Source organism: Anser anser (genome assembly GCF_964211835.1).
Source record: "Anser anser genome assembly, contig: HAP1_SCAFFOLD_403, whole genome shotgun sequence".
NCBI lineage: Eukaryota > Metazoa > Chordata > Aves > Anseriformes > Anatidae > Anser > Anser anser.
The window spans coordinates 32,107-49,758 of record NW_028153788.1 but is presented as its reverse complement, the minus strand read 5'-3'; the positions used below and the strand labels follow the sequence as shown (position 1 = coordinate 49,758).

Sequence of the window (17,652 nt, the reverse complement as noted above, 5' to 3'; positions counted from 1 at the left end):
CAAAGCATCTGTTTCATGAGATCTTCTTACGGGAATTTAATTAGCAAAGGAGTTTGCAATATATGGCCATTTTGGATTCAGCATGTCTTTGTGAGAGGAAAGCTAACTGATGTTTGATTGAAAAGGGTCTAATGGAAACATGTCACAGTTCACATCATTTCTCAGGCTGGGTTAAATTTTGGTGAAAAAAGCCTTTTTGCTTTCTTTAGTGACCTGCATTGCTGTGCTTCTAGTTCTATCTCATTAAGTACAGAACAGATTCTGCATAAACAGTGTCATATCTGAACCTTTGCACTCAGGACAGCCCTGACAAGGGGCTGCGAATTAGCAAAATAACCGTCACCAAGCTTTTCATAAAATGCTGCTGTTTTCCTCTTGCTTGCAGAACTTTTATTTCTCTAAAACACATGTTCCTCTGTTATAATTAGATGCCTTTGTATGATCCCAGGGTCACACATTTATGGAACACAATTCTAGTTGCACTGACAATGATACCAACTGTCATGCTAGCAGCAAGCTCTTCTGTTAGTGACACACACACGTATCTTAGTGCAAGCAAAAGCCAACATATTTAATTACTGCAGACAGCAAAGAAAACATTTTTCTTTGTGTTAAGTTAATGAATTTCCATAAAGGTGAAGGGTAAAGTGAAAACTGAGTTAAAACAAGAATTCAGTGGAGAAAGGAAACTGGTACCAAGAACGCTTAAATAAACCTTATCTGCCCCAGTGTTTGTAGTTGCCTCTCAGTTTCTTATGCAAAAGGCTGTATCTGTTGCTTACTGTTCAGTCACATAGTCAGAGAAGCGTTTAGTCCCACATTTTGCATGTGCTGTGATACAGCAATAGGATTTGTGTACACTGAAAAGTCGATATGGCAACAGTATCTCATTAAAAAAAAAAAAAGCTTTGAATTTCTCTCTTCCTGAAGGACAAAATGAGCAACTAAAGTAACAAAGCTGATTTTATTTACAAGACTAGCTTTCCAACTGTGTTCTCTGATGTCTAACCAAAGCTGTTCTCAGCCAGATGCTGAAGATAGTGTCCTCTACCTAGTTGCTTGTTTTGATTATTTTGGAATTGCATGTTCCTCTTTCAACTTTGTTTGAAATCTGCTAACAAATTGATAAGTTACACAAGACATGACCTTACACGTACAAAAAGATTACTCCTACATTGTGATTGTTATAGTCCCAGTTCCTTAGGCAACCAGCTGATTAACCTAATCACAGAGAGAACTCTGAGTTATCAGGAGATGTTGTGTAGCCCAGAGTGGGAAACTTTGTCATGCTGCTTGGCAAATTGATGCTATCTTATACCAATTCAGTGATTGAATGAGCTCAATCTTGTTTCTCTGATGGCAGGGTTGTGTGATGGTGTGCCTGTATGCATGATGTGGAAAAAGAACTGAGTTCTGGAGCAGAGTCATGAGAAAACAGGTTTTCACGTGACCTTTGGAGTCTGTCAGGCCATCCCTCCCACCTCACTATGGGCTGATGTATGCTTGTATCATTGTTTTTGTAGCTGTTTGCCTTCTTAGTCACAGATAATTCCATTATCTCCCCTAGCAGGGTATTTTCAGAACTTCCCTACTGTTACCAGAAGATTTTGCTAATAATTTGCAGACTTTTGAAAGTTGCAAGCTTTCCTGTCAGTTACATTCAAGCAAGAGTCTGTCAGTTTCAGTGTCAGAGAGGAAGACAAAGTATTAACTTAAAGACTATGTTGAATCCACTAACATATGCCATTCTAGGCATGTGAAATACCATTCAATGTCTGTTCTGCACTTCTGGTTCTATTCTTCTGAAGGGGAATGAACTCTGATAGACCCAGGCTTTTCTGCCCACTTCTCCACTGAGGTGAATCTTCTTTTCCCTCTCCTATGTCCTACCGTACCTTTCGCCATCTCATTCTCCTAGCTGTACCAATGCTTTCATTCATAGAGCTGTGTTTCTGTAACAAAACAAGTGGGCTAATGACTGAGGTATGACTACCCACTGTTTTAAAGATACCTGCAGTGAGCACAGATGATCATTTCCTAAAAATCTGGATCCACTAACTTGTAAAAACAGTGCAATAAAGATCTTCCTGTTTTCTCTCATGGATGAGATTGTTCTGCTTGCTCTACAAAAGCGTCTCTTCTGTGACCTCAGACAGGAAAGCTGAAAAAGCAGCAAAATCTGCTATAAATATTTATTACAAACTCCTACCAAATTTCTTAACCTTCTGGGCTATTCACCATGCTAGAGATGCAAGTTCATAGCGATGCCGGCTCTTTCTGAATTTCCAGACCTTTCATATGAGAAAAACCTGACTCACATAGGCAGAAACATGAGAAAAATTTTCCTGCTAACCCTGGCAGAACATCCATCCTGCTGTCAGGGAGGCATTGTTTTCAGTGGACAGTGATATCCTCTCCCCAGAGAGCTTCCCTAAAGCTCAGGTCAAGCTATTCTGTGGAGCCAAGGAGGCCTTTGCTGTCTGCTGATGCATCTGTGAGTGCATGTTAACTAACTGATCTGCAAAAATTCATACAGTTGAAGATCTTTCAAAATTGTCTGCCTCCATCATGCTCTGGGAGTCTATCTGGTTGTTACTCAAAAACCTTTTCCGTATCTCTTCATGGATGGGGGGTCAATCAGGGTTCTTACTCACAGCATGTAGCTGCTGCATCTCTGCACTGCTCTGCTGATCACCCTTAAGGTGATAGGGAGCCTCCTTTGTTAAAAACTATTTGGCTAAGAAAGGGACTCCTGCATAGCAAACGTTAATACTCCTGCGTTGTGTTATCACAGAATCGTCTTGGTTGGAAGAGACCTCCAAGATCACCCAGTCCAACCTCTGTCCTAACACTAACAAGTCCTCCACTAAACTATATCACTAAGAGCTACATCTAAACGTCTTTTAAAGACCTCCAGGGATGGTGACTCAACCACTTCCCTGGGCAGCCTATTCCAGTGCCTAACAACCCTTTCAGTAAAGAAGTTCTTCCTAACATCCAACCTAAACCTCCCCTGGCGCAACTTTAGCCCGTTCCCCCACGTCCTGTCACCAGGCACATGGGAGAATAGACCAACCCCCACCTCCCTACAGCCTCCTTTAAGGTACCTGTAGAGTGCGATAAGATCACCCCTGAGCCTCCTCTTCTCCAGGCTAAACAATCCCAGCTCCCTCAGCCGCTCCTCGTAAGACTTGTTCTCCAGACCCCTCACCAGCCTCGTTGCCCTTCTCTGGACTCGCTCGAGCACCTCGATGTCCTTCTTGTGTAGCAAGGGGCCCAAAACTGAACACAGTACTCGAGGTGCGGCCTCACCAGAGCCGAGTACTGGGGGACAATCACCTCCCTAGACCTGCTGGCCACAGTGCTTCTTATACAAGCCAGGATGCTGTTGGCCTTCTTGGCCACCTGAGCACACTGCTGGCTCATATTCAGCTGCCTATCAACCAGTACTCCCAGGTCCTTCTCTGCCAGGCAGCTTTCCAGCCACTCATCTCCCAGCCTGTAGCACTGCTTGGGGTTGTTATGCCCCAGATGCAGGACCTGGCACTTGGCCTTGTTGAACCTCATACAGTTGACCTCGGCCCATCGGTCCAGCCTATCCAGATCCTCCTGCAGAGCCTTCCTTCCCTCGAGCAGATCAACACATGCACCTAACTTGGTGTCATCTGCAAACTTACTGAGGGTGCACTCGATCCCCCCATCCAGGTCATCGATAAAGATTTTAAAGAGGACTGGCCCCAGCACTGAGCCCTGGGGGACTCCACTAGTAACCGGCCTCCAACTGGATTTGACTCCATTCACCACAACTCTTTGGGCCCGGCCATCCAGCCAGTTTTTAACCCAACAAAGCGTACGCCAGTCCAAGCCACGAGCAGCCGGTTTCTTGAGGAGAATGCTGTGGGAAACGTTGTCAAAAGCCTTACTGAAGTCAAGGTAGATCACATCCACAGCCTTCCCCTCATCCACCAAGCGCGTCACTTTGTCGTAGAAGGAGATCAGGTTCGTCAAGCAGGACCTGCCTTTCATAAACCCATGCTGACTGGGCCTGATCGCCTGCTTGCCCTGCAAGTGCCGCGTGATGACATTCAAGATAATCTGCTCCATGAGCTTCCCTGGCGCTGAGGTCAAACTAACAGGCCTATAGTTCCCCGGGTCTACCCTCCGGCCCTTCTTGTAGATGGGCGTCATATTTGCTAGCTGCCAGTCGACTGGGACCTCCCCTGATAGCCAGGACTGCCGATAAATGATGGAAAGCGGCTTGGCCAGCTCCTACGCCAGTTCTTTCAGTACCCTCGGGTGGATCCCGTCCGGCCCCATCGACTTGCGTACATCCAAGTGTTGTAGCAGGTCGCCAACCATTTCCTCATGGATTGTGAGGGCCACATCCTGCTCCCCATCCCCTTCCACCAGCTCAGGGTACTGGGTATCCAGCGAACAACTGGTTTTGCCGCTAAAGATTGAGGCAAAGAAGGCATTAAGCACCTCAGCCTTTTCCTCATCTTTTGTAACTAAGTTTCCCCCCGCATCCAGTAAAGGATGGAGATTCTCCTTAGTCCTCCTTTTTGTGATGATGTGTTTGTAAAAACGTTTTTTGTTATTAATCATAGTAAATTGTTAATTTAATTGTTAATTTAATGATAGTAAATTTGTTATTAATCATAGTAAATTGGTTCTTGCTATCTAATGTTAAATGGCTTAAATATTACCTGAGAAAGCCACTTTTTAGCACTGGACAGATGCCTCTGGAAAATTTTAAAATCCCTGCCTGACTGTAGTGTAAAACTTTGAGTTCTGGAGAAAAGCATGAACTCGCGTGGTGGAGCAAGAACTGAAAGCCAAAATGCCTAGGTTCTGTTACAAACTCTGCAAGGTCTCTCTTATCATAGATAGACCATTTTGCTTCCCTGATGCTCTGTTTCCTTTCACCTGTTGTCTGTTTAGATCCACATCTCTTTGAGGAGTGTGGTCCCATATTATATGTTAGCTGGTTTGTACCTCTGTCATAATGCAGTTAAATAATACTTTTTCAGCATCTTTACAAGTAAGCCCAGGTCCGTAAGAGCTTACTGACATCTCTTCAGTGATATATGTATACTGGTCAAAGAAAAACAGAATTAACTTCTTCAGTTAAGAGACTAGTCAGAAGTATTGCCTCCTTTGTCATCATTTTTGCCTACATCACTGCAAATGATGCAAAGCATTTCTACCATCTCTGCATCCCTTAGGGTCAGTAAACACATGCCTTGGAAGAATAGTTTTGGTTACTTGTAAATGGAGGCCAGCTCACTGTAAGGTCATATATTAAAAAGAGGTCTCTGATACATGTCTTTCCTACCTTGTCGCCTCAGAAAATGGGACAAGTAAGTTTGGTAGCTTCTGGGCCAAATCTAGGACTGCTAGAAATGAATGCAATTCTGTTGAGACAAGTGGAGTCATAGTTACCTGTTACCATTTTTAATTAAGCAGGCAGAGTTCATTATTACAGTGCAGCAGGAAGAAATCTGGCAGCGCAATAGGCTAATAGTTAGTAACAGGCTAATGGCTTTTTAAAATAAAATTGTCATTAATTCATATATTGTCTCAAGGTTATTGTGTTTTGATACGGATGTACTTTAGAGCAAGTTTTATCCTGTGTAGTAACCTAATTATGTCACTTAGCACTGAAAAATAAGCATGCAGTGTTATCTAGTGTATGAACAATATGCTAGAGAACAAGTATGTAACAAGCTGATACAAAGTGTGAAATTGTAAATCAGGTGCCTGGCAAGCCAGAACATGTGTGAAGCAAATGTTATCAGGGTGGTGCTGACAGGTGTTAGCAGCAGCCAGCATGTGGATTTTCTGCTAATGCTTTCTAGCTACATCTTTCCACTACGTGAATCGCAGCTCTTCTTTTTCCAAGTCAAAAGCTTCTGTACTTTTATTTAGCGGTGTAACAGCAGATCACGTACTGCGGTGTTATGGCTGGCTCTGGACTAGTCCACACCCTGCAGCCCTTGGAAGGGGAAGAAGGGTCCTGCTGAGATAGGGAGTTAGGAGAATCTTATCAAACATAGATAGAGCGCTGACAATATTAAACTAGTGGATGCCACTTAGTGTCTTTGCTAACTATTGTGCATTGTGCAAATTAAATAAAGCAAGAAGCTTTGGGCCCCTTACCAAGGTCAGTCTCTTGTTAAGAGTGTGAGCCTGTCTTAAGAAACTGGCAGAAACTGGTCCTGCGGATGGACAAGAGCCAAGAAGCAACTGAGTCTGCGCAAAGACAAGAGGTCAACTAGCGGTGACGAGGAAGAGTCACCAACCTTCATCCCCACGACCCCGAGTGACCACTACCAGGAGACACTGTGCAAGCGCGGATGGGAGGAGTTTATGGAAATGACTTGTTGAACTAATTTTAATATGAAGTGGGGACAGGTTATGAATGTGTATAGACACATTGTGAAACTTCATGCATATGTAACTCTTTACTGCATATAAGCATGGCAAGTCGCGCATGCACGACTTCGGTGGGACTACCCCCTGTGCTGCCCAGCGCTGAATAAGCATGTCTACTTTGCAATCTTACTGATTGTGGAGTCCATTTTCTGCAAGTCACTGCTTTCCTTCCTGCTTCCACTTCCCTGTCTAAGCCTTGAGAGTTCACCTCTCCTCACTAACACAGACAAAGTGGTATAGGTCTGCAGCTCTTGTGATGACCCTCTTAAGATGTACAGCTTCTACCTCAAGAAGCAAAAAGCCCCATGGTGAGGCAGATGGAAATAAATCCTCTGATATTTTGGGGACAGGATGGGAAAAGAAAAGATAATGAGACATTTAAAACCACAGCTGTAACCCAGCACATATGTTAAAAGCTATGCAGAAGGACCCCTGGAAGCTAGTAAATACATTGGTTGCCCTACTGTCAAACCTACCTGAAGACTTGCATTTGCTCCTGACATTTATATCCTTGGAGAGGGCCCATGCTGCAGAACACAGCAGATTGTTCCCAAGAATAGGTGAGTACCTGAAGGAAATCCTTTCTTGTTTTCTGTGCCAGCATGACTATGAGCTACCTGTGTGTAAGTGAGAGCAGGTTTTAGGCTGTACAGTCTCTAAGGACAGTACATCTGCAAACAAATCTCCTTGCTTTTCTTTCTGTGACTCTTACCTTCTCATCACCGACTTGGTAGTAAGTAGACTGTAGGTCTACTAGTCTACTACTAGATTGTAGGTCTACTAGTGTAAGTAGACTGTAGGTGCGATGGGGGTGTTGCAGATGATACCAGATATCTGTGGTGCAAACAATGGAACAGCTGCCTGAAACATTTACATTTACATTAGAAGCTAAAGTGAAAATCTGTCCATCTGGTTGAGCAAATAAGGAGCTGATTAACACCAGCCACTGACAAATACCCTCATAGAGACCAGAGGAGGTTGGACTGGATGATGTCAGCACAGAGGAAACAAATCCTGCTCCTGTGTTTTGTTCCACTGTGCTGGCAACAGGAGAAGGATTTTACGGTCAATCTAATTGGATCTACACAAAACAAAGATATGCTACACCTGTGATGCAAAATCTTGAGAATTTTCCTCTGTATTAAACGGCTGTATATTCCACTAACAATGGCTTCACAAAGCAGTGCTAGTTGTGGTTTGTGGTCTTCTGAATACTGGACTAGAGTTTTTCCATTACTAGATATACGCATTACAGTGAAGGACTTATAAGTCATTCTTTTGTCACAAAACATACCTGTTGTAGTCAACGATGACAATAGGAGGTTTTTGAAAAATGTTTCTCTATTTTTTTAGTGAAGGTTTTTTTTTTTTGTTTTGCATTTCACAAGCATCAAGATGATAATGGACAGTTACTGTCCTGTCCCATGGGGGTTACTTGGAGAAGAAGAGATCATAGAGCGACAGGAAGGGTCAGCACGTTGGTCAAAGTTACCAGATAGTGCTGTGTGCAGTAATGCTGGAAGGGATTTAACGGCCTGAATAATAATTTAAATGAGCAACTGCACATGTATTCTCATATTCCCAGTGTGATTCTGCAGCTCAGTGAAGTAAAGCGATTATTTTATATAAGCAATGAACGTAATGTGGTTGTAGGGAAGAAATGTTAAAGTCATAAACAGCATTAGCAAAGCTGTTCCGTGAATAGCCTGTGTGGGCTAACTTGTGTGGGCCTTTGGTGTCCATGCATTCAGAAGCATGTTGGACATCTGGAATAGTTCAGAAAGAAAGAAAATGGTTTGAGAGCTAGGAAGGATTTTTTTGATGAGAGATTTAAGACAGTTCATTTCATTCTTGGTTAAGAGAGAGCTTGTTCTTTACTAACAAATATGTAATTGGGGAAAATACTTCTTGTAGCTCTCAGTTTAGTGGAGGATGACATGTAGGAGCTAATGGTTGGAAGCTAAAGCTAGACAAATTCAGATGAGAACCATATCACAAGATTTTAATGGTGAAAGTTAAACCAAATTCTTTTGTATGTGATGGTTTTCAGGTAAAAAAAATCTGGGATTCCAAACTAGATTTCCTAAATACCTACTCTAGTTCATGTAAAAGGCATATAGTTGAAGAAAAGAAGTAGAGATGACTGGAAAAACAAAAAAAGATGAAAAAAAACAAGCAGGAGATTCCAGCTGAGGCTTTTTCAGCATGAGAGGGACAGTCACGTAGACTGTTCTCTGTGTGTCCTCACTGGGTGCATCACGTTGTCTGATCCATGCAAGCATGAGGTATCTAACTCAGCATCTGGGTAGATAACTCTGTAGGGTTTTTTCTGGAGCATTTGCTAAGAACTTATCTCCTTTGTCTTTTTTCAACAGAACCTTTGAGTAGGTAAGTACTTTGAGTAGGATAACTATCTTGCGTGATCCGATGGACACACACACGTGCATGCACGGAGCTATGTATTCAGATTTTTAACTATTCTGTTTATCACAACTTTTGTCCGTTTGTACCAAATGTCACTGTATCAAGCTGCAGTTTACACTGGGACTAATTCAAAAAGGTTATTGTTAGCGTTGAAATAAAGTTGATTATGGCATAGTGCAAAACAGATTTTTCTTCTCACGGCAAGACCCTTCCAGCTTCAGGTTTAAAAACTCTAGGCCCTGATCCAGTGTTTCCAATGTTTTTGCTGACAGCTGGAATAGACCTTCAGTGTACACATTGGCCCACTACCTGCTAAGTCCTCGGCTCCTCCATTTTCTGCAATAGATTAGATACAAAAAAAAATTCTTTGGCTCCTAGTTGTGGTTTCACATATAGTAAAGTGAGCTCAGCACTTAGTTATGGTTTTTCTTCATCCTTGATCCTCCCTCCTAGTGACAATTCCAAGAGTGCATTTGGAAAATGGAAGTGGAAAATAGGAAAAATTGAAGCAAGCAGCAGAAATCTGAAAATGTGGAGGTCTTGATACGAGGATGATACACCAAATAGAAAAATCTCCTCAAACTGTCTGTGCAAACTCGTAGGAAAAAAACATACATAGATTTTGTGCAAAAGATGAATCTGGAATGTTAATGTTCTGACAGGTAGAGATTTGCTGTTTTAAAATAACGGAATGCAAAATGTTTGGGGGAACTTTTCTAGCAAGGTTAGTCCTGTCATAAAAACTTATCATAGTTTTAGAATACGTTGCATTGCCCACTACTGATACCTCAGTGAAACTGAGGCTCTGCCAAAACCAGCAGTCATTGAGCTCTGAGAAGTTTCAGATTTCCTTACCCTGTTGTACACCAAAGTTCAGTCCAAAGTAGGTGCAAGTCAAGGTGTATGCTAGGGTTAGCTTACGTGCAAAACTTAAAGACATGTCTCCCACAGCAAGAAATACTGTGTCAGAGGCTTCCATGTAGCTTTTCACCTCAGCTGAAGAAGGTGGTGTTGCAGTGAATGCCTAAGGAGGCTTGGGGCTCAGAACAGGGCTCAGGAAAGTAGCTGATAGTCTGGTGCAAGTATTTTTTTCCCAATTAGAGAAGAAATGTGATTTGGGTGTTGCTCACCAGCAAATTGTTTCAAGAGTACCTCAGTTTGCTATCTCCTTTTGGTTTGTTCCTTGTGAAATCAAAGTTAGGGGTAATTAATTTGAAGCCCAAAAAATCCTGATTAATTTTAGATGCCTCTGACTTAATCACAAGACTTGGGCTGGCATGCTGTTTGAGGAAGTTTTTAATTTTAACTCTTTTGCTTTCTGAGTAGTTATTAATAGTATAAAAGATGTCTTTTTTTCTTCAAGTTTTGATAGGATTTTTTGAATTTGTAAGTGGAAAAAAAAAGGTTAATGGAGGATCAAGGTATCTGAACATGAACAGAGTGGAAGTCTTCCAGGATGCATGAGTTTTGTTGCGTTTGTTCCTTATGATAGATACATTAACTGATATATTTAGTGTCTAGAGCCGAAAACTTTATGCAAGCAAGTTCATGCGAGCAAGAAAAATGTTGTGTACTCTTAGCTAAGTCAAGAGAATGCTGGGGGATCGCACAGAGTTTTCTGTAAGAAAGAGAGGACAAATCAAGATACAATTTGGAAGAATAAAAAGACTTTTCAGATGACAAATATCAAAGAGCCAACAAATGCTCTCTAACAAACATTTCTGCTATGAAGCTTTGTTTACATGCTTCATTTAATGGACAAATGCTTAACCACAGCATTCTGTGTTAAAAACCACCTGTAGGTTGCCTTGCTCCTACTGATTTTCTGGTAATTTAAGAAAGTGCTCCTAGCCATTCTGCAGGGCTGACAGAATAGACCCTTGAGATTTCAGAGATAAAAGCCAGTTCCTGTTAGCTGTAAATAAGAAATGTGTTATAATGTCTTCACATTAGGTTCTGTTTAGAGTTCCAAATATATCTTGTTGCAGGATCTGTGGGAGATGTGCTTCTGCTGCATGTCTCCACAGGGACACCAGGCTCTTCCATGGTCAGACAGTGCTTTCAGTCTTGTTCTACAAAGTTTCCATTTCCAGGCTGAGGTGCACTGTCAGCACTCTCTTCAGAGCAGAACTCTGCATGCACCCAAGAGAGAGACCTTGTTTCTGCAGTGTGCTGTATGGAGTTGAATGCTTTAAGGGATTCAACTGGGATGTTGGAATACTCTGGTCTTGGCTCTGAGACCATTGCCATTGATGTCCTGCCCTTGAATGTAAAGATCAAATAGCCACAAATACCAGCTGGGCAATTCTTTTGAAGAGGGAACTCATCTCCTGATAAGACTTAGACAGATTAATCTGTTGATATGTGTGCACATGAACAATCTCTTTGGTGAGAAAAGCATCTGGACGGCTGTGTAGCTTTGACAGTGCTGCTGCTGCAGGGTCTGCATGCATTCAGCAGACTGCTTCCTTGTGTATCTACATTGCTTGATGTGGCTGTGATGTGAATGCAGGCGCAGAAGAGCTGTGTAGTGTCCCTGTAGCATATCCACCAAATGTCCTAGTGTATGTGCCATATTGATAAAAGCCGAGAGGAAAAGGAAAGCCTTCTCAAATCTTCTTTAGTAAGTCTGCTCCTGAGATGGAACTGTGGCTGCAGTGGATTTGTGCTCGAGTTTAAATTAACCTTTAACCTTTATGACAGAATTGAGTAAAGGAAGCAAAAGCTTTTTGATCCATAAACTCCCTTATTTTGAAATCAATACCTACCTTTCCTGGAGCCCCTTGGTGATAATGGCTGGGGATCTCTTGAAATTGAATCTCATCAGCCTCTGTTTGCTTTTACTGGAATAAAATTACATAGGTTCCATCCTGGGACCATGACATCCTGCTATTGCAGGGATTGAATCAGACCGATGCTTTTTGAATTAACATTTTTATCTGCATTTTCCCATTTCTCGGTATAGCATTGGCATAAATAGTATGATACTTATTAATTTTAATGAGAAGTATAGCTTGAAGTCCAGTGATTAGTGAGACTTTAGCATGACTTGGGCATGCAATTGTCTTAAAATACAGGAGCTGTTCTTGAAGCTTAAGATAGCTGGGAATGCCTTTAATACCCTTAATGTTAAGTTTTTCATTCACTCCTGCAGCAGCACGATGAACTCTGAGGTCTCTGTTACCAGCAAATGTTTGAACAGGTGACATTAAGATGCTAAAAATGTTAAAGATCTAGTAATTATTGCAGATTCAGTTGGAAAACAAAATTTTCTCTTGTAAATTGTTCTTTGAAATTAATGATATGATGTCAAAATCCTGGGATTTAGCTGAGAATTTTAAAAGAAATGCTGGTACTGATAATAGTTAGAGTTGAATGGATTTTTATTTATGGTCAGAGTGATTCTGTTTTCCTGTTGTGAGAACCATTGCTATGTTTGATGCATCTGAAGCCCTGCTGAAACCAGTAGGGAATTACTAGGGCATAGGATGTGCTGAACAGGTCACACACTAAACTGCTGTTTCCTACAAGGACTTGACAGGACAAAAAGTTTTCTTCCATGGCTTTATGCAATATATCTGGATTTTTGCAGTGTACTGTGGTCCAACTCTGTAAAATGAGCTGCCAGTGAAATGAGTTCCGAAGATCCATATAATTAAACTGCTAAGAGCTGTAAAACCACTATGTTAAAATGTGATGTGTACTTTCTGTAAAGGAGGCTTTTTTAAGCTTCTAGAATAGAATCTAGCTGCAAATTGCCAGAAGTTTTTTAAACTCTTGTGCAAAGTGACTATACGGTAAGTTTTTGGTACAACTATACAATGAAGTGTTAGTTTATAATAGGGTACATCACAAAATATTTAGAGCTTTGTGTTGACTCACTTAATGTGTGGACTGTGAGTGATTTTCCACAGTGCAGGTCTATGACATGCAAAGAATTGTAGGGAAAAGAGGTAGGCATAGGTCTTTCCTGGCCTGGCTGCTCTTGGCTTGGACTGGTGTACGCTTCGTTGGGTTAGAAGCTGGCTGGGTAGCCGGGCCCAAAGAGTTGTGGTGAATGGAGTCAAATCCAGTTGGAGGCCGGTCACTAGTGGAGTCCCCCAGGGCTCAGTACTAGGGCCAGTCCTCTTTAATATCTTTATCGATGACCTGGATGGGGGGATCGAGTGCACCCTCAGTAAGTTTGCAGATGACACCAAGTTAGGTGCATGTGTCGATCTCCTCAAGGGTAGGAAGGCTCTGCAGGAGGATCTGGATAGGCTGGACCGATGGGCTGAGGCCAACTGTATGAGGTTCAACAAGGCCAAGTGCCAGGTCCTGCATCTGGGGCACAACAACCCCAAGCAGTGCTACAGGCTGGGAGATGAGTGGCTGGAAAGCTGCCTGGCAGAGAAGGACCTGGGAGTATTGGTTGATAGGCAGCTGAATATGAGCCAGCAGTGTGCTCAGGTGGCCAAGAAGGCCAACAGCATCCTGGCTTGCATAAGAAGCAGTGTGGCCAGCAGGTCTAGGGAAGTGATTGTCCCCCTGTACTCGGCTCTGGTGAGGCCGCACCTCGAGTACTGTGTTCAGTTTTGGGCACCTTGCTACACAAGAAGGACATCGAGGTGCTCGAGCGAGTCCAGAGAAGGGCAACGAGGCTGGTGAGGGGTCTGGAGAACAAGTCTTACGAGGAGCGGCTGAGGGAGCTGGGATTGTTTAGCCTGGAGAAGAGGAGGCTCAGGGGTGATCTTATCGCACTCTACAGGTACCTTAAAGGAGGCTGTAGAGAGGTGGGGGTTGGTCTATTCTCCCATGTGCCTGGTGACAGGACGAGGGGGAATGGGCTACAGTTGCGCCGGGGGAGGTTGAGGTTGGATGTTAGGAAGAACTTCTTTACTGAAAGGGTTGTTAGGCACTGGAATAGGCTGCCCAGGGAAGTGGTTGAGTCACCATCCCTGGAGGTCTTTAAAAGACGTTTAGATGTAGCGCTTAGTGATATGGTTTAGTGGAGGACTTGTTAGTGTTAGGACAGAGGTTGGACTGGGTGATCTTGGAGGTCTCTTCCAACCTAGATGGTTCTGTGATCTTTACAGAAAGCCTGTGGAGATTACTGGGGCCATGAGCACTGGCCTGCTTAGCAAGTAAGGGAGGGAGGGAGGGAGGATTCCCCATTCCAGTGCCCCAGTATAAACTCAGAAAGCTTATTGCTGTTTTTATACAGGTAAAAGAAACTGAATTATCAGTATCCATCCAGCTACATTTTAATGCCTTTAGGAACCTGTTTTTGCCACCTTTGATTTTTTTTGCCACCAGAGTGGTAGATCCCAGCTTTCTAGTGAGTCAGCTCATAGACCAGGACACAATCTAACACATGCTTGCATTATTCTGAATCTGGCCACTACATGTTTAATATAGGTTTTTAAATAAAAGGTGACATATGTAGTTACGCTGCCTGTTTTTCCTTGAGTCACAGAACTGGAATAGCAGGACTTTTTTGACACCATTCTCTGAGTTGATCATTTGCATATGGAATTCATTTGCATGCTATTGACATTTTAGGGAGCGGACTGGGAAGTGTCTGGTCTGATCTGCACTCGATGCAGATCTGATCTCTGGTTGCAGTTGGATGGGAATAAAATGAGTTTGGCCTGTGGGAAAATTAAACTTGGCTTCATGAAAACATCTCTCAATTGTAAATTTTTTGTTTGAAAAGATGTAGCAGTGCCATGTAGGTAAGGCATACATGTTAGGTAATGATAGGAAGGAGAATTTCATTGCAAATCACCCTCTAGGCTGCATAGCTTTTGCTGAGTTCTTGGGGATTCACTTTTTCCATCATTAAAACATTTTCCTGGTTTATTGAAAGGCTCTGTAGAGTTCAAAGTTCTGCTCATTACTGTACTGACCTGGTTTGTCATCTTGTATGAAAGACTTTTTCAAAGATAGCCTTTGAATGCTTTCTGCAGTTCTGAAATACACCAGCTACACACTTGTCAACAAAATGTTCCTTTGGTTTAATAACTATGGGAGCCAGGAAAGCTTGTCTGGTGTTTACCAGAACCAAACAGTCTGGTTGAATGAGTATGCAATGTAGTGAACCATGGCTGGAGTGAAGCAAATGTGTGTGGACACTCGCAAAGCTGTTCTTTTGCTTAGGGTGAATGTTAATGACACTTCTGTATTTCATGATGAATTCATTCAGACATTAAATCACTGGAAAAAATGCTCTGAAAAATATCCACACGTTGCTGCTAATTCAAAATCTGGTAACCTTAGCATAGTTACAAGAAAAAAGGTCGTAGGTGTTTTTGGATCCTTAAAACCAAATGTTGCCAGAAAATGTCATGGATTCTGCCTGAGCATGTGGTCATTTCAGCTTGTCCATGCCATATGGCTGCCCGGTGCCTCAGTTAAAGACTAGGAGCTGGGGTGTCCTTGAGCGAAAGGGGAGCCTTCTATTGTAAGGAATCAGGGAGGATTTAGAGCAATTGGTTAAGCTGGACTAAAGAGAGGACATTTGCATTAAATGACTGTATTTGGAAATAATTTTTAAAATTCTCTTTCAAATAAGATGATAAAGTGATGATGGTGATGTCATTTATTCACTTCTTCCTATAATTACTTTAATTTCTAGACTGGCACTGAAGCTTTATCTAATCTTAATTAGTGAAAGACTGCTGTCTGATCAAACAGAACAGCACCTGAGGTGAATACGTTAGGGCATTTTTAACAGTCAAGCAGTAAACGTATTTTTTTTAACTTGTGCATTTGTGATCTGAATGTTCTTGCCAAGGAATAACCTGTTCTGGATATAATGAGCCTTCTTAAGTGATTTTGGACTTTTTTTTTTTTACTTGAGCTCTCTCTGCCTCAGCTGTATTTGTTCAAGAGGCTGATCATTTCATAGATTTGTTGGTTTTGTCATTCTGTAAGGATCATAAATTCTTCCAGGTAAAGCTGCCATCTTGCTGCTCAGTATGTGTATAGCAACTGGCACAGTATGTCCTCATAGGTACTATTGTAATGCAGCTTATTTCTACTAATTGTTAGAAAGAATTCCCATTCATGTGAGCCGGGACTGAACTGAAGTGAAAACAGGGAAGAGACTTGCCTGGGTGAGATGGAGGGTGTGTGCTGGCCTCCTGCAAGTATCACCAAGAGAAATGTTATGTCTGCAGCATGAAATGAGGCTGGGTGTTGTGTAAGCCTCCAGGGTGTTTTTTAATGTGAGCAGGTTTCAGGTTCAAGATGAGCTTTAAATTCCATGTTTAGCAAGCACCTGGTATGTTTTATTTACAGCACGTGTAGTAGCTGTACAATGAGGTTTTAAGGGAGTTCAATTTAAAGTGGCAGAGGAAGAAATGCATCTATTGAAAATTCCTCTGTTTCGTCAAAATTTCTGGCCATGTGACCAATGGCGGGCATGTCCTATAAAAAGGAATATTTGAATGTATGCTTACATGCAAGCAGTGCTCTCTGCTAAGAAATGCATAGCAATATAGTTAAGAAAGGAACTGATCCATCCACCACAAAGTAGTGGCTTGTCACTTTCTCCTTGTGTTTGTTGATATATATATATGTATGTGCTTTATATGAAGGAATATGTAAACCTGCCCTCTATTTTAAGCATGTGAGCAATACACACCAGCTTACAATTCAATTCAAACCTAAGCATTTAGGTAGTATGGAGCTTGAAGGTTAATTTGCAGCAGAAAACAACAGTAGCTAAATGCTGAAAGGAACATTAGATTTTGCTTTCTCCTTCAGTGGGTACTAAGGAAAAGCCTGGCAGTTACATAAAATTGGTTTTAGGGTGCAGATTCCAAATTTGGTGATTTTGGGTTCCATTCTTTTAGATTTAAGCGTATTATACCAGACCTTGGAAACGTTCAACTGGTGCTGATTTATATATATAAGGATCAGACTTGGGACACATAAGCATCCTAACTTGTACAAATTCCACTCTGTGAAACAGTTATCATCAGTTCCTGTATTCCTGTGAGGACTAACTTTTGTTTTTCATAGTGCACTGCAGCTGAAGTGTAGTTCACAATTAACCCAAAGTCAGTTCTGAAAAACTGTTTTCACAAATGAGGTTACTAAAGTTTGAGAGATACACAGGCATTTCGAAGTGGCCAGTAAATCCCTCACTGCATTTGAAAAATGCATTTGGTGCTTACTTCCTGTTAACATCCATGGAATTTGAGCTTGGTTTTGCTTCTGAAAAATCCTATGCATACTTACATGCATCTTTACGCACTTAACATTCAGCCTGTTTACAGTTTTGAAAGTATCATCCGACGGCTAGCAAACTGGAGAGCTGATTAGTATTCCTATCCTGAATTTCACTGATTTCTAACAGGGTCTTATCCACTGGGCTGAACTTTTTCTTTTCATTTCTTTGAAGATTACTTTCTGGCAAACACCAATTCATTGATTTGTTATTTATTTTGCATTTACAGTATTTTTGCCAACACTTTTAAGGTGTTAGCTGCATGGGACAGAAGGGATTTCTGGGCCTGGAAGTTCAAGGCATGCAATGGAACACAGTGTTTACATATGCGGTTCCTGTTGCATTGAGCAAATTCTCACAAAACCAAAATCTGACCTTTAGAGTTGACAGAACTGTATTAGATGTGCTTGCAATTTAGTTGGAGCATTCACTGATTTTTATTTTAGCTTTTAATATCTGACAGATTCCTATTACCAGGAGATCTTGCCAACAGCAATCTGAACCAGAGATGGAAAGGAAAAGATGTACAGGAATCTGCCTTCACTGTTCCTAGAAAATCTGTATGAATGGAAATACAA

At 41.9% G+C, this 17,652-nt stretch overlaps 1 long non-coding RNA gene across 22 annotated transcripts in view; it reads left to right on the top strand.

The window, feature by feature from the left end:
- Positions 1-17,652, top strand: part of LOC310891460 — a 68,984-nt gene that overhangs the window by 19,236 nt on the left and 32,096 nt on the right. For 4 of the 22 annotated variants that reach the window (XR_014577593.1, XR_014577599.1, XR_014577604.1 and 1 more), the window contains one exon: positions 3,706-17,652. This exon is cut by the window's right edge. The exons of the other annotated variants lie outside the window; for them this stretch is intronic. This is a non-coding gene — a long non-coding RNA (uncharacterized lncRNA). The remainder of the gene's footprint in view (positions 1-3,705) is intronic. 22 annotated transcript variants of the gene reach the window in all.